Genomic DNA, 17,754 nt, shown 5'->3' with positions numbered 1-17,754 from the left:
TCTGGGTCCCCTGCCCACGGTCCTGTCGCCAGTGCCAGCATGTAAAAAATTCCATGTGTGCAAGCTCTGACTTGGGAGAAGGAAGCCAGAATATGGCTAGGTGTTTCTAAGCCCCCCAAGCTCCACACTGTAAACACAAGATGCCCTGGCCACAAGAAAGAAACAGAGTAACATTTGTTATTCTTTAAAATGTGCCTTTTAAGCATATTTGGCAAGTCATTGCATAGAAAAGTAACGCGTGCTCCAGTGAAGGAGGGCTTGAGTGAATAAAGCTGGCTGTTCACTGTCTGACCCGGTTTGTTTGACTTGAACAACAGTCACAGGACGAGTGCATACTTGATATTTCTTCTAAAGCAGAGTGTCTTATGCGTTGCCAATCCCTTCTCCAGGATGGGAAGCCGGGAGAAACCTCTGTGCGTTCAACAGCAACAACAGTAACTTTTAAACAAGGCACCCAGCATGGAACCACTTTCAATGAAAAAACTGGAGGATTCAAACTTTGCTCCTTTGTTCCCGAACCAAACTGGGAATATAGATGCCTGGCTTCTGGTTTGAGTGTGGCCAGGTTGCAGCTGTGTTACTGTAGACAAGCTGCTTGGCCTCTCTGTGCCGTACAAAGCAGATGGTCAGATTGACATTCGTGAAAACCTTGAGATCAGGGGCAGGCAAACTATGGCCGACGGGCCAAATCCATCCCACCACCTGCTTTGGTACAGGCTGTGTGAGGGAAGAAAGCTTTGCACCTTTACACATCATTGAAAACAAATCAGAAGATGGCTAACATAGGAAATTCACTTTCTGCTAAGGGAAATAAGGCAGACACAAAAGGATAAATAGTGTATGATTCCACTTATATGAAGTACCTAGGGTGATCAGATTCATAGAGGCAGAGTAGGATGGTGGTTTCAGTAGATGGGGTGGAGGAAGGGGGAGTTAGTATTTAATGTGTATGGAGTTTCAGTTTGAGAAGATGAAACATTTGTGGAGATGGGTGATGGGTGGTGGTTGCAAAACAATGTGAATGTACTTACCACCATCGAATGGTAGCTTGAAGATGGTTAAAATGATAACATTGTACGTTCTTTCCATTTTACCACAGTAAAAATATGATATGAAATCAAATTTCAGAGTCCAAAAATCAAGTTTCTTTGGGATAGAACCATGCCCATGACATACACACATATGATCTAGGGCTGCTTTTGCTACAAGGGTAGAGGAGAGTATTTGCAACAGAGACTGTATGGCCTGCGAAGCCCAAAGAATTTTTAATGACCTTTTGCAAGAAAACACTTGCCAAGACCTGGGTTTATAGTCATAAGATACACTACATTATGTGAGGGGACAACATTACCCAGAGCACTAATTCAGAAACGGTTTCCCAAATGGTTTGGGGCAGAGTTAGACTCCCAATGTCACTGTCTTCCCTCCCCTCCCCTCCCCCCCTCCCTTCCCCTCCCCTCCCCTCCCCTCCCCCCCTCCCCTCCCCCTCCCTCCCTCCCTCCCCCTCCCTCCCTCCCTTCCTTCCTTCCCCTTCCTTCCTTCCCCTTCCTTCCTTCCTTCCTTCCTTCCTTCCTTCCTTCCTTCCTTCCTTCCTTCCTTCCTTCCTTCCTTCCTTCCTTCCTTCCTTCCTTGTCTCACTCTGTCACCCAAGCTGGAGTGCAGTGGCACGATCTTGGCTCACTGCAACCTCCGCCTCCCAGGTTCAAGCGATTCTCCTGCCTCAGCCTTCTGAGTAGCTGGGATTACAGTCATGCACCACCACACCTGGCTGATTTTTGTATTTTTAGTGGAGGCGGGGTTTCACCATGTTGGCCAGGCTGGTCTCAAACTCCTCACCTCAGGTGATCCACCCACCTTGGCCTCCCAAAATGCTGGGATTACCACTGCACCCCGCCTATCGCCATCTCTTTAAAGAGATGCTATGTACTGCATGGCCCTGTGCCTCAGTTTCCCCATCTGTAAATAGGACTAATACCCTACCTCATAGGATTAAAGAGTGGATCTGTGCAGTTTGGGATCATGAAAAAGTGCTGGAGATGGATGGTGGCAATGATTGCACAATAATGTGAATGATCTTAATGAACAAATGGTACACTTAAAAATGACCAATATGGGCCAGGTGCGCTGGCTCACACCTGTAATTCCAGCACTTTAGGAGGCTGAAGCAGGTAGATCCCTTGACGTAAAGAGTTCGAGACCAGCCTGGCAAACATGGTGAAACCCTGACTCTACTAAAAATACAAAAATTAGCCGGGCGTGGTGCTGGGCACCTGTAATCCCCGCTACTTGGGAGGCTAAGGCAGGAGAATTGCATGAACCTGGGAGGCGGAGGTTGCAGTAAGCTGAGATGATGCCACTGCACTCCAGCCTGGGCAATGGAGCCAGATTCTGTCTCAAAAAAAAAAAAAAAAAAAAAAAAGACCAATATGGTACACTTTATGTTATATTCCTTTGACCACCGAATTTAAAAAGACTGGATGTGTGTACAGTGCCTAGAACTGCATCTGGCATGCAGCAAGCATTCAATAAATGCAAGTCTTCTCCGTAATGAAGACTGGGAACCAGATGGTGGTGCTGAGCTAAGTAATGCTCATGCTGTGTGAGGTTGTGTGTACTTGGACTCCACTGGGTGTGTGCGCTGTCAGTCCCTACTTTATGACACGCACATCAATTGCTGGAAGCAGGGTCTGTCTGCCTGTGTATTCTAGCACAGGGATTTTGTGTAATGATGAGGAGGGGAAATTGGGTGGGCACTAGGGTTTTCGTCCGCACTGAAAGCAGCCATTGATGAAAGGAATATGCTTGAATTCTTCTTCCTTGATGATACCCAGGTGGCTAAAATAGGGCTTGCAACTCCCCTAGTCCCACTCCGTCTTCCCACAGTGAAAACCAGTTAGAAACAACCAGCCCCAGAGGGCACTAAATGATGCGCTGGGACTAGGGGGGCGAATGGCAAGGTCCTTGCTTGATCTCTTCTAATACTGTGAGCAAATAGTTTCCTTTAGAGATGATTAAGAACATTACTGTTGCATAATTAATTGTCTTAAAACCAACCGTTCCACTTCATTGATTTGCTATTTTTAGCAAGACTTTCCACAGTCTCTTTGTTTTGTTTCCAAAATAATTGAGTTACAGCTAAATTAATAAGAAGTGATCATTTCATTGCTTTAAAAGGCTTACGTCTTCTCAGGGAAGCACGCAGCCCTCAACCCAGTCCTTTGTAGCTGAGTCAGGACTAGCAGGGCGGGCGATAGAGTTATGTAAGACTTCAAGTAAAACTTTATCTCTGATTTTTAAAAACGTTGTAAAGAAATGTTGATGGGGAAAGCCAGTTGAAGTCCCAGCCTGGATGTATCATTCTCCAAAGAAAAGAGCCCCAGTGCCTGGAAAGTGACAGAAATGAAAGGCAGGGCTGTGAGGAGAGCATCGCAATTTAAGCAGGCTTTGCTAAAAATCACAGTGCACGCTGCAAAGCGGCAGCTCACATTTCAGTCTCAGAGTTTTGCTATAGTCTGTGATTATCCGTTTGAAGAGTCGGGCTGTAACTTAATTCTGTAAATCAGAGCCTTCCTCAAAAAGAGACTTGGGGGGCTCTGCTGAGCCTTTTCTTGGCAGCCTGGCTTGGAAGTGGTGAGTGCCTTTTCCCCTAGTCAAAGCCATAAAGACTAAGCTGAGAGATGAGAAATTTTAGCCTATGTAAAAGAAATTCAGTCCGTATGTGGTTGCCTGACAAGACCCAGGGTGTGCTGGAGATTTAGAAATGTGATGATCATACTTTGTTTGGGACATGAGAGCAGGAAAGTGGAGGGGAACTGGATAATTCTTTAGCAAGTGAAGGCATGTGCAAAGCACGGATCTGAAAGACATTCTGTAAACACATTTTTACAAGCAGCATGCTGAACTGACTCATTTGGGGTGGGGGGACTTGGCTGTAAGAGATTCTGTTATAGATAATACCTCTTCTACCGTGGCGTGCTGGCTACCCACAATTGGCAGGGACAAGCAGAAGGGTTGAGAGGCACTCAGATGGGTCTTGGGAGAAAATGGATAACGTAGTCGAAACTGGAGAGACGGACTGGTGGCTCAAGAGCATTAAGACAGGTAGAAGCAGGCAGAGTGAGGGCAAGGAGGGCTTGATGTCACACAGGCAGTGGTGTGCTGACAAATGTTTAACAACTGGTTTTCTAAGAAATGTTTCAAAAAGCCCTGATTTGTATGTTTGCCGATTTCCATGGTGTAAATACTCCCAGAATGGCTCATTTCAAGCTATCCATGTGTCCTCCCTAAACATGGCCTTGGCAAGTGGTGTACACAGTAGGCTCCTGTGAACCAGGAGAGCCGGCTCCAGCTCAGAGATGAGATAAATAGTGATTTTCCAGGATTTAAGGGAGAAACGAAAATGCTTTGGAAAAAGGGCCTGAATGGGGAAACGTATCAGGTGTAAATTAGGCTGAGTTATTTAGCAGGGGGGTGGGGTGCCACCCATCATTTTTCACTGGAGGTGTGACTGGAGGTAAGACATTTCATTCGGCAGGGATGTTTGGGGGTCTTTTTGAGAGTTCTTGCATCTTGACGGGGAAAGTTAGGTCATTGTCAGCTCCTCCCAATGGTAAGCAACGTGACAGACATTGAGAACAATGACATTCAGCAAATGTTTACCTGAGAGCCATGGTATCCCACCCACTGTGCCAGGAATGGCATCTGTCTCTAAATAACGGAGTCTCTAGGAACAGACATATAAACAAGTAATTAGGCTGTGTGCAGTGGCTCACGCCTGTAATCCCAGCACTTTGGGAGGCCAAGGTGGGAACATCACTTGAGGTCAGGAGTTTGAGACCAGCCTGGCCAACACAGTGAAACCCTATCTCCACTAAAAATACAAAAATTAGCCAGGCATGGTGGCGTGCACCTGTAATCCCAGCTACTTGGGAGACTGAGGCTGGAGAATCGCTTGCACCTGGGAAGAGGAGGTTGCAGTGAGCTGAGATCACCCCATTGCACTTTGCACTCCAGCCTAGGCAACAGAGTGAGACTCTGTCTCTAAATAAATAAACAAAAAAGTAATTATACTATGATAGAGACATGAATGGGAGAAGTTTATTCTGACCCGGATGTACCAATAGTCAGGATGAACCAGTGATCTCTGAAACCAACACACCGAAAGAAGACGGGGGAGCTGAAAGTAGGTGTTGGTATCACCGAAACTAGGACGCTAACTACCATTCCTGGTATAAGAATCTACATCGTGGCCCAGCGCAGTGGCCCACGCCTGTAATCCCAGCACTTTGGGAGGCTGAGGCGGGCGGATCACCTGAGGTTAGGAGTTCAAGAGCAGCCTGGCCAACATGGTGAAACCCTGTCTCTACAAAAATACAAAAATTAGCCAGGGACGATGGTGGGTGCCTGTAATTCAGCTACTCGGGAGGCTGAGGCGGGAGAATCGCTTGAACCCAGGAGGCAGAGGTTGCAGTGAGCTAAGATCGAGATTGCAGCATTGCACTCCAGTCTGGGCGACAGAGTGAGACTCCATCTCAAAAAAAAAAAAAAAGAGTCTACATGACGACAACTTCTTCTGCAGTGCAAGAGAATCCAGGCCTGAAGGAGACACATTGTTAGCCATCACACGCTGTTGTGTGGCATGGGGCCATCTCAGAGAGGTTTTTTAAGCTCTCTGAAGTTCGCTGCCATCCTTTGTAAATTAGGATCTTTCAGAACCTTGGTGGGGCTTAGAGGCCACCTCCTCAGAGCTCTTTTCTGCAGTGTCATGGAGACAACAGCTGGAAGCTTAGCTCCCCAAGTGGGACCCAGAGCCTGGGACCAAAACCAGTGTGACCCTGAAGCAATGTTCTAATAGGCAGTGTGACTTTGGGTCACTCAGCCTGTTCAGGTTCACCAGCTTCATATGTCAAATAAATATGCTGGATTTGATGATCTCTAAGCATCTCCTCTATTAACTAATAATATCCAGGGTACCCACAACCCTTGGTTGTTGGGCCAGATCTGGTTTATACCTGCTATTCTGTTACGATTTTTTTTTTTTTTTTTTTTTTTTGAGACGGAGTCTCGCTCTGTCGCCCAGGCTGGAGTGCAGTGGCCGGATCTCAGCTCACTGCAAGCTCCGCCTCCCGGGTTCCCGCCATTCTCCTGCCTCAGCCTCCGGAGTAGCTGGGACTACAGGCGCCCGCCATCTCGCCCGGCTAGTTTTTTGTATTTTTTTTTTAGTAGAGACGGGGTTTCACCGTGTTAGCCAGGATGGTCTCGATCTCCTGACCTCGTGATCCGCCCGTCTCGGCCTCCCAAAGTGCTGGGATTACAGGCTTGAGCCACTGCGCCCGGCTTTTTTTTTTTTTGAGACAGTCTTGCTTTGTTGCCCAGGCTGGAGTGCAGTGGCTTGATCTTGGCTCACTGCAACCTCTGCCTCCCGGGTTCAAGCGATTCTCCTGCCTCAACCTCCCAAGTAGCTGGGGTTACAGGCACACACTACCATGTCTGGGTAATTTTTTATATTTTTAGTGGAGATGGGGTTTCATCATGTTGGCCAGGCTGGTCTCAAACTCCTGACCGCAGGTGATCCACCTGCCTCGGCCTCCCAAAGTGCTGGGATTACAGATGTGAGTCACTGTGCCTGGCCCTGGCATCATTATTGTAGTCCCCTATTCACTATCAAAAGTGTCCCTGGTCAGCAATCATGTATATAGTCACCTTCAACAACTAACATGTTTAAAGTACTTCCTCCTTCCCAGTTACAGTGCTTTATCAATATGATTTTAGTTAATCACTTCAGCTTATGAAGACATGTGTTTAGACAGCTTCAGGCCCCACAGAGCTGATACTCACACCCAGATCCTAGATCTGTCTGAAGCCAACGTCTTAATACCTCTTAGCCACTATGCTTTGCCCCCTCTGTGTTGTTCGGTCACTCTACAAATATTTATAGAGTGTCTGCTATTCTATTCTAGTCCTGTGGTTCAGAAGAGGTTTCCAGAAACAAGTTCAAAAAGCTCTGCCTATGAAGCTGGCTATTGCTAAGAAGCAAAAAGCATTATTAATTAGGTTCATGCCCACGCACACCCTGGAAGGCTTTCATGCATGTGTGGAGCATACGAGGCACACGAGGCATCAAGGGACACTCGCAGCAAATGAGCTTTGCCTTTTCAACTCGATGCATTGGGGAGGCCCAAATAATCTGAAACATTAGCTTAAGTAAAGCACCAATTAAGTAGGTGTGTTGGGTGCAGGGCATGTTTCAGCTTGATAATTGTGCTTTATTCTGCACAGATGTGGGTCAGATTCCCAGAGATGCCCAATACTGATGCCAAAGAAAGTCGGGAGACTCGCGAGGGACTTAAAGAGACAGCACAACTTTTCCAGGTACAACTGGTTTGCTCCATGCAGGGACTCTGAGCTAAAGAAACCAAACAAAGATCCAGTAGGAGGGTGTGAGTGAATGGTGGGAGAGGTAGGTTGTGTTCACCTGCGGTCATTTAAGCAGAGTCTCCTGTGTGCTGGGTGCTGTTCTAGATACTGATTTTGAGTGATATTTATACAAGCCTATTTTCTCATGACTCCTGATCATTGTGCTTTATTCTAACTATTTCAGCTTCATAGAGGCCTCCTGGAATCCCTACCGCTACAGGCCATGGCTGATGGTTTTGTTTGTTTGTTTGTTTGTTTTTTGAGATGGAGTCTCACTCTATCACCAGGCTGGAGTGCAGTGGCGTGATCTCGGCTCACTGCAACCTCCACCTCCCGGGTTCAAGCGATTCTCCTGCCTCAGCCTCCTGAGTAGCTGAGATTACAGGCACGCGCTACCAAACCCAGCTAATTTTGTATTTTTAGTAGAGAAGGGGTTTTACCATGTTGGCCAGGATGGTATCAATCTTCTGACCTTGTGATCCGCCCGCCTCCGCCTCCCGAAGTGCTGAGATTACAGGCATGAGCCACCATGCCTGGCCAACTTTTTTTTAGATGGAATTTCACTCTTGTTGCCCAGGTTGGAGTGCAATGGTGTAGTCTCAGCTCACAGCAACCTCTGTCTCCTGGGTTCAAGTGATTCTCCTGCCTCAGCCTCCAGAGTAGCTTGGATTATAGGCATGTGCCACCATGTGTGGCTAATTTTTGTATTTTTAGTAGAAGCGGGGTTTCACCATGTTGGCCAGGCTGGGCTCGAACTCCTGACCTCAAGTGATCCACTACCTTGGCCTCCCAAAGTGCTGGTTTTACAGACATGAGCCACTGTGCCCGGCCCATGGCTGACTCCTAATCAGCTTCCCTCAGCTAGGGGTTCCCTCTGTCTATTTCAAGGCTGGGTAAACTCCAGGCTGCTAGATTGGACGTGCTTATTATATTAACGGCGTCTGTTTCCTCTGATCAGCACCATGATACCACAAGGAAAGCAGGCAGGCAATGTTGGCTTGGTGCACAGATGGGACCACCAGGGCTGGGAGGGTGATGCTTATTAGGGTTTAGCTGAAGCTCAAGTGCCATCAGTTCCAAACACGTGTGCTTTCCACAGCATGCTGAGACCTGAGGGCTGAGTGCAGCTCTTTGGAACTTAGGAAGAAAGAAGTAGGAGCAAGGTGGGCAAAGGGGCAAGGTGCAGAGATCCATCTCATGGCTTCTGGTCCAGTCCATCTCAAAACCACCTTCATCATAGAGCTGTCTTATCTCTGCCACCACACATACCCAGCTAAGAGATACTGCTTTTTTTTTTTTTTTAAATGGCAAAGGCAGATGTCTTTGCTTAAGTTTCCTGGCATCCCTGGCAGCTGATTGGGACACCTCTGAGCTCTACTGCAGCTCCTGCTAAAGCCACTTGCTTGGGTTTGCAGGGTACAGCTCTGCAGCTGCTCATGGGTCTAGGCAGGCTTCTCCAACCTCGGAAGTTCTGCAGGTCTTTGCAGGCTCCCTCCCCAGCTTCCCTCGCGTGCCATCCTTGGGGAAGGGGCTATCATCATCGTCTGGGCTTGGCAAGGAGTAGTCCATGTTCTGTGGACCCACACTGTGAAAAGCATGGCCCTGCATCACCTGGGAACTGGTAGACATACAGAATCTCAGGTCCCACACCAGAACTACTGAGTCAGCTTCTGCATTTCCACAAGGTCCCCAAGTGCTCCGTGCACACACTGAAGTATGAATGGAGTCCTGCTTTGGGATGTGGCTGCCCACCTGCAGAAGATTAGGGTCCAAGACCAAGAAGGATGAGGCCCCTCATCTACTCTCTACTTCCATTACTTTACATTTGTTTCTGCTTTTGCTGCAATCAATAACTGTCTTATTTGTTTGTTTATTGTCTATCTCCCCCAGAATGTAAATCATGTGGGGGCAAAGATACTTTCTCAGTCAGTGCTGAATTCATAGTGTCTTGCCCATAGCTCCGCACAAGGTAGGCATTCAAAAAATACTAGTAGGTTGGCTGGTGGGTTGGATAAATGTGTGAATGAAGGAATGAAGATAGAGAAAGGGGAAGAAGGAGGGAAATAGGTAGGCGCTTTGGCTGACAAGTTGGCTGCCCTCTTGTTCAGGTCCTTAGAGACAACTCTTGTCATTCTCACTCCCCTGTGAATGTTTTAGCCCAGGTGCAAGGCTGGCATCAGTAGCAACGTGACTGGGTGGGATACAGAGTTGTTGCAAGAAATCTCCAGTCGCCAGCAAGCACTGTGATTAAAGAATGTGGTTGTCACATTTATTTCAGCAGGGAAACTCCTTTGTAAATGAAATCTGATGCAGAAACCCGATCTAGATGATGTATGTATCCGGGGTGTTCATGCTCTCGGGTTCCAGATCGGGGGACGCTGACATGCCCAGCTCAGGCCTCCCAACCACAGGTGCCCTCAAGGGGATAGGGTCTTCCTCCTGGGCCACTCTGGGCCCTTGCTCTGGCATCCCTTTCCCTCCATCCTTCTTGTTCTGTGCTCACCTTTTTTAGATTGCATGCACGAAAGCTCTTCTGTGTCTCCCCTTTCATGATGGGGCTTGATGGTTCATCAGAGTAATGCCAAAGCCAGTCATGTTCCTGCAACAGGGCCAGCCTGATAGTACTGGGCACAGCACCCTGAGTCCTCCCCGGAGCCCAGCAACCTTCCCCAGCCCACACAAGACTTTTTATCCTGCTAAACAGATAACAGCAGAAGGATCCCTAGAGCAACAGTGTGGCTTGGGGACCAGAGCCTCCTCCCTAAGGCCAACCCCTCTCCAGCTGCCTCCTTGTTGCTCCTAAAGAATTACTCAATGACAGACCTTGGTCAATAAATCCCTCCTACCCAGTTTCACAGATGGAAAAACTGAAGCCAGAGAAGAGCAGAGACCTGCCTTTGGCCCCCCAGTGGCTGAGCTGGGGTGACATTGCATCCCCTGGGAGATCCGTAGCTCTTCCCCTAACCCCTTCTCCAGCCTGGCCCTCTCTTTCGGCAAAAAAAAAAAAAAAATGCCAAGCAATGGTGAGTTACTAAACTGATGGTCCCTAGGGGCCAAGTTATGGAAGGATGACTTGTTTTTCTCTGTGGTCAAGTGTCCTTTTACTGACAACTCTTCAGTAGTGCAAAATTCAGACTGATCTTTGTATGATATTTGGTGGCTGGGTCGCCATCACAAGTGTAGGGTGGCATGCAATCAAAACACAGCAGGAGGCAGCTTTGGCCCTTGAATCATTTGTTCATAAAAGATTACTTTTTCAGTAGCTGGAGAATCAAAATTGTGAGTTTTTACTGATACAATGGATCACATGGTTCACTTTTTTTTTTTTTTAGACAGAGTTTTGCTCTTGTCACCTAGGCTGGAGTGCAATGCCACAATCTCAGCTCACTGCAACCTCTGCCTCCCAGGTTCAGGCAATTCTTCTGCCTCAGCCTCCTGAGTAGCTAGGATTACAGGCGCCCACCACCACACCCGGCTAGTTTTGTATTATTAGTAGAGACAGGGTTTCACCATGTTGGCCAGGCTGGTCTCATACTCCTGACCTCAGGTGATCCACCCGCCTCAGCCTCCCAAAGTGCTGGCCACACACGGTTCACGTTTGCAGGAAGTGACCCATTCTTGAAGGGCAACACTTGTCATTGCTAGTTCAACACCTGTGTCCCCACCTCCAAGACTCATATTTGCTGCTGTCCCTGGGTCTGGCACACCAGGTACTTGATAAATGTTGGCTGAATGAATGAATAAACAAATCTCCAATTCTGTGGAACTCGTCTGGAGTTTCTTGGTTATTTATTGCAGGGTTTGTCCACACAATGTCTTCTTATCAAATGCTCCAATTACCTCCCAGATGTGCCTTGATGTGGAGACCAACTCTTTTTTTGTTTCATTCCAGCTTGGTTGTAAACTGGTTTTGGGAACATGTTGCACAAGAAAGTAGAACAATATGCAGAAAGCAGACTGCTGCACTAGTGGAGATGCACGGGGGCTGTGGCCCTCCAGGGCTGCTAAGCTTTGCCCTCATGTCTTCTGAAATTGCCTTGTGGGTGAGAAATTACTTTCTGGAAATCTGGTGTGGTTTTCACCTTCCTCATTGGGGAGGCATTTAAAGCTATTTCTGATGTCCACACCCATCCTCCCAGCTTGCTCCGATGTGAAATCGGAGAGGGATGGTGAAAAACAAAGTTTTTTTTAAAAAAAAGTTTTTAAAAGAGGAGTTAAAAAAACAGCAAGTATGTTCCCCTCTCTTCCATGTGCACTTTCTATCTATGTAGTTTTTTTTTACTTTTTATTTTTTGAGATGAAGTTTCACTCTGTTACCCAGGCTGGAGCGCAGTGGCACAATCTTGGCTCATTGCAGCCTCTGCCTCCCAGGTTCAAGCAATTCTCGTGCCTCAGTCTCCCGAGTAGCTGGGACTACAGGTATGTGCCACCACACCTGGCTAATTTTTGTATTTTTAGTAAAAATGGTTTCATCATGTTGGCCAGGCTGGTCTTAAACTCCTGACCTCAATTGATCTGCCTGCCTCCACCTCCCAAAGTGCTGGGATTACAGGCGTGAGCCACCGTGCCCGGCCTATCTATGTAGTCTTAACTTACCACACATGAATTAAGCCCTAGGATGAAGTTCTACTTCGTTTAGTTCACAGCATTGTCACTTCTTGTGGAAAACAAGTGTTGAACGATGTGTTTGGAGCTTGGAATTGAAAGGTGCGGAGAGGAAGTAGGTTTCCTAGTCTCATCTCACCAGGAGACTTGAAGTAGGAGTTTGCAGTTAAAGAAGACTTCCTGTTTGCATGAGGAACATCCTATCCAGACTCAAAAGAAGGAAAGAAAAAGGTGGCTAGACCAGGTCAATGGACTTCAAAACACCAGGCCTCCACTCCTGTCATCATTGCTCACACAGGGAGTGAAAGAGGAGAGGTTTCTCCTGTATCCATAGCTTTGTGCCCTCAGGTTGTTGGTCTCCCTGCCAGTTGTGATGTGACTGCTCCTCCACTCGATTTGTTGTGACTCCTCAGCCCGTGAACTGGGGTCTTTAGCACCATAATAATGTCACCAAAGTTGGGTTTCATTCTCTATTTCCCTAACGGTGACCACCTGCAGTGGGTTAAAAGGTGGCTGCAAAGTTTCTGCCACCTCTCCCATCAAGGGGTGAAGATTCTTTCCACTCCTCTTGCATCTTGGCTGGCATATGACTTGGTTTGCTCATTAGAATGTGACAACAGTGATGTTGTGTAACTTCCAAAGTCAGGGCTTAAGAGATTTGCAACTTTTGCTTTCCCTTGCTTGAAAAACTCCTGCTTGGAATTTAGTGCTATGCTGTGTTAAGCTCCAGCCTAGTAGAGAGTCCATATGGAAGGAAATTGAGGTGCTTCTATCAACGGCTCACCTGAGCCCCTGACTGACAGCCAGCAGGAACTTCCAGGTAGGTGAGTGAATGAGAGAGGGCTGACTCCAGCCCAGTTGAGCTTCTGGATGACAGTGACTCCTGATGACATCACCATAGATCAGAAGAACCACCCAGCTGAGCCCAGTCAACCCACAGAATTGCAAGTAATGATAAATGATTGTTGTTTTAAGCTACCATATTTTAGTATCATTTGTTATGCAACAATGCACAAATGAAACTTATAGTGGGATTTGTTAAGATTTCTGAAGGCAGAAAATGTCTTTTCCTAATTTCTTACAAAGTGCAGTGTTTGGCTAGGGTGTAAATTTCCAGTGAAAACTGGACCTGGGTGATGATTTTTTCAATATTAGAACCAAAGGGGCCCTTGCAAAGGACCTTACCCACTCACTTTTTACTCATAGGTGGGTGACCTTCCTTGTCAGCTGGAAAGCCCTGTCCTAATTCTGGCATCAAGAAGCCTCTCCTTCCTTGGATGATCTTCTCAAACTATTTGCGTCATGTGGATCACATGTTTTTACTTATCTTTCCTGCCTCTACCTCCAACCTGCCAGCAACATTTGGATGCTTTTTAAAGTAAAATCTTGGTCCCTATGGACAAAATGCCAAAGACTGTCTTTACTAATCTTTCACATGAGTGAAAGTCAAGGAAGGCTTGGAGTACCCAGGACTTCAGAGTGCCTCCCACTGCTGGATTCCCTGTGGCTGCTCCAAGCCTCACCTTGGGGAGCCCATCCTAGGCATCTTTGCCAATTCCAGGGATGCCAGAGAGGCTTCAGAACTAAATAGATGTGAATCCACTTTTATTTCAAACAATCTTCCATGAGTGGGGCAAGTGAGAGTCACTGAGGGCAGAATGAAAGCCTCTTGGGAGGGGACCAGGTGGGCATGGTACGCTCACCCTCCTGCAGTCCCCGGATGCACCTTGCTGTGGTGTCTGTTGACAGCCTCAAGATGCCAGACACTGCCAAACCATGATTCAACTTGTGGTCCTGCCTGAGGTCAGATTCCCCATGAGCTAGACTCTGGGGTCAAGATTTGTACACAGGAAGCTTCCTGAGGCGCTGGCCTTGGGATCCCCAGCCATGGAGGAGTGAAGGAGGTGGAACTTGGTGCCAGTGAACCTGCCTCAGTCAAGGCAAAGGCACCTGGGGCTACTGTGGTCTTGTAGAGTTGTCTCCCATTGGTTGAGGGGCCAGGCCTTTCTGTGTTCCTGCCCCACCTCACCCCAACAACTAGGTGACCAGCCATCCCTCACTTCAACAACTAGGGTGACCAGCCATCCCAGGACTAAGGGGGCTCCCAGGATGTGGGCCTTTCAGTGTCAAACCTGAGACAGTCCCTGCAAACTGGGATGGGTTGGTCACCCTACAACCAGGGTGGGAGGGGCATCTCTTCCATACAGGGCAATTCCCCACAAGGGACTGGGCAGAGAGTCACTGCCAACTCTCACAGCAGTGGCTTAGCGCCGAGAGAGGATCTGGGCGCCTCTGCAGCATCCGCCAAAGCAATTTGTTCGTTTCCTCTGAGTGTTCTGGCTGTGTTCACATGAGAGCTGTGACAGGCCCAGCCCTCTTTCAGGGTGTTGGGGGCATGGTGGCCCCTTCTGCCTGAGGTGTTGGGAGTAGGGGTTGGGGTCTAAGGTTAGTACTGAAGGTGAAAATCTTGTTTAGTCAGAATTCCCCTTGGAACTCTCTGGAGGGATGCTTGGAGACTGTGTGCTGTTTCCCATAAGCCCTGCACCGCCAGTTTTTCCTCTGGGGCTGGAGCTGCACTCTAGTTTTCTGAGCACCCACGCAGCGGTTGGTTTGTCTGTGGGAGCCATGCTGTCACCTTGGTGCTGGGAGGTGCTGACACCATGGCAGACACTCAGATGCCTGATAAAGGGGACAGGGATTCCTGACTTCGGAGTCCTGTCACTGCTGCTGGACAAGTCCAGGACCTAGGATGGCCATTCAGACGCCCTCCCCTGCTCTCCCTCCTCCTCTCTCTTCCTCTCCCCTCTCCTCTTTCTCTCTTCCTCCCTCCTTTTCTCTTTTTCCTTTTCCAAGCACAAAACCCTGAACTCGAGGTTAATGCAACCCACTGAATGGTAGAAAGACCTTCCAGCAATGAATCAGACCCAGGCTCTGGGTCCCTTTCTGTTACCCGCTAGAAGAGGCCTTGGCCAAATCCCCAAGACATCTCTGGGTGTCTGTTTCCCAAAACCTGGCCTCTGTGTCCCCTGGACTGTAAGACGCTTGAAGGCAGCCACTGTCTCACTCGCCGTTGTGTGGCCAATGAGCAGCCAGAGCAGGACCCAGTTCCAAATGCACTACCAGTTAATGAATACATGAATTAATTAATGAATTAACGAATTGATGAAGCCTTAGAGGGCTTCATGGGGCCCCTGTGGGAAAGCACTTTGTGGACTGAAAGCACGTGAATAATGCCCTTCATGATGGCACAGATGAATGGAGGAGATGAAGCCCCTGGTACCTTCTGCCAGCCTCAGCTTGAGAAGGAGTGAAGCCCAGAGCCGAATTTTCTCTTTCTCTGTCTGCATGCCCCATGGGGGGACATAGGCATGGGATGTAGCAGATGTTTGCCCATATAAGGTGCCTCAGAGTCACAGTTAAGAGGTAATCCCGCCGGGCGCGGTGGCTCAAGCCTGTAATCCCAGCACTTTGGGAGGCCGAGACGGGTGGATCACAAGGTCAGGGGATCGAGACCATCCTGGCTAACACGGTGAAACCCCATCTCTACTAAAAAAATACAAAAAACTAACCGGGCGAGGTGGTGGGTGCCCTGTAGTCCCAGCTACTCGGGAGGCTGAGGCAGGAGAATGGCGTGAACCCGGGAGGCGGAGCTTGCAGTGAGCTGAGATCCGGCCACTGCACTCTAGCCTGGGCGACACAGCGAGACTCCGTCTCAAAAAAAAAAAAAAAAGAGGTAATTCCTTCTTTTTTTTTTTTTTTTTTTTCCTGAGACGGAGTCTCGCTCTGTCGCCCAGGCTGGAGTGCAGTGGCCGGATCTCAGCTCACTGCAAGCTCCGCCTCCCGGGTTCACGCCATTCTCCTGCCTCAGCCTCCCGAGTAGCTGGGACTACAGGCACCCACCACCTCGCCCGGTTAGTTTTTTGTATTTTTTTAGTAGAGATGGGGTTTCACCGTGTTAGCCAGGATGGTCTCGATCTCCCGACCTCGTGATCCGCCCGTCTCGGCCTCCCAAAGTGCTGGGATTACAGGCTTGAGCCACCGCGCCCGGCCGGTAATCCCTTCTTAAATGTCTCAGGTCGCCTGTCACCTGGCTCACCTAACCTCACCTGCTCTCGGCTGGGCTGCAGCTGGCAGGCGCTGGTGACTGCCTCCGGGATCAGTTGAAGATGATCGTGTACCTGGCTTGCACCATGGGCCTCCTGGGTTCTGCTGGCAACTGTACTAGAAGGATCTGCTGCTTGGACTGTCCCTCCCCCACATCTTAACAGAACATTCCTCAGAGCAGATCTTTTACACACAGGCTCATAGGAGGGGATCCATAAATGAGGTTTATTAACCAGCTGAATGGTGAGTCGTCAGGACCAGGGCTGTGACGCTGGGAAGAGTCGGTCAAACACTACCACATTTGTTTATTTTTTTAAAGTTTCTGAGCGAATGTATATTTCGGCATGTTTAGAGATTGGCAGCCCTGGAAAATGAAGTTTATTTATCCTCCAGATACACATTACATAAACAGCTGCAACCGCCTTCCTGCCCCATGTGGCGGTGGCTCTCAGCTCTGACCTGCGGGGCCGCGCTCTGAGCCCCAAGGTGGCCCCATTTAATTACATACTCTTCACTTAGTGGGGCCTGGGCTGAGCCCCACTGTGGGAGGTGAACAGACTCCTTCTGGGACCAGAGTAAGGTTGAGACCAAGCCTCGATTGCAAGTGGTGGTGGCTTCCGGAATCTTCTCTGGTGGCCTCAACTCACGTCCAGGTTTTCATTTATGTATTCGTGTAATAAATGGTTATTGGTCTTTTCCAGGCCCCGGGTTACACTGTGGTGATGCCAGGATAATCAGACCAGCCTCTGGAGACCCTCCCCACTAGGGTGAGAGTCTGGGGGGGCGGTGTCCTGCGGGGGAGGATGACTTCCCTTGGGGACATCTTTCAACCCAAAACGATCCTGCCTGTCTCTTCCGTTCCCCCTGCAGCAACAGCTGTCCCTCATCCTCCCAGCTCTGTTCCCATCTGTGCCTGGGGAAGTGAGCTTAAGGATTTTTCCGGAAATGAGGAGAGGTCAGGATGCTGAAGTGTTTGGAAGGCTTCCGACGGAACGATGGCTGAGGCCCTCGCTCTCCACTGAACTCTGCTTGTGGCTGGGGACTGCTCTGTGTCTGCACGTGTTTGCATTTATTAAATGTGGAGGTGCAAAAAAAATAAAAACAACAAAAAAACACTGAGATTCCTGGACTGCTGATGGAATCTATCAGACCTCTCCTCCTCCTCACTGTAAGGCAGGCCCCCACATAGTAAATGCGCAAGGGTGGTAAGCTGCCAATACCTAGGGGCTTGTATGTCATGCAGACCCCAAAGAATTATGGCCCCTGGAAGGCTAACTTGGCAAGAGTGCTTGGATATTATTGTTGTTCTTTCTAGGAAAAGCAGTTCATGTTTACAAGAAAGATTGTTATTGGACCAAGATAGGCAGGGGGTGCAATTTCTTGCCTGAAAATCACTCTTCTTCTGAACCTTTCAGCCACTGAGTCAGCGCCTTGCTTTATCTTCCTTTCTCTCTGACAGAGTTGAGTCTTCTGTCTCCATTTCCTCATAGACAAGCTTTGTTTCCAACCAGCTGAGCAGTACAGTCCATTCCCATCTTTAATCACCTACCTTGCTGATGGGTGCAACACGTGAGGGCTCCCAGAGCAGGCGGGACTTGAAGGATGGCCAGGATGCCGATTTGGATTGGT

The 17,754-nt window shown here is 48.6% G+C and overlaps 1 long non-coding RNA gene across 1 annotated transcript; it reads left to right on the top strand.

The window, feature by feature from the left end:
* Positions 1 to 3,530: 3,530 nt before the first annotated feature.
* LOC126962312 (uncharacterized) lies at positions 3,531 to 16,892 on the top strand. The gene is made up of 3 exons (XR_007728642.1): positions 3,531 to 3,630; positions 7,279 to 7,371; positions 16,827 to 16,892. It is a non-coding gene; the product is annotated as an uncharacterized LOC126962312 (long non-coding RNA).
* The last annotated feature ends 862 nt before the right edge of the window (positions 16,893 to 17,754 follow it).

Source organism: Macaca thibetana, chromosome 9 (assembly GCF_024542745.1).
Source record: "Macaca thibetana thibetana isolate TM-01 chromosome 9, ASM2454274v1, whole genome shotgun sequence".
In the NCBI taxonomy this organism is placed as follows: domain Eukaryota; kingdom Metazoa; phylum Chordata; class Mammalia; order Primates; family Cercopithecidae; genus Macaca; species Macaca thibetana.
The sequence above is the reverse complement of the archived record's forward strand: the minus strand, read 5'-3'. Positions and strand labels throughout refer to the sequence as shown.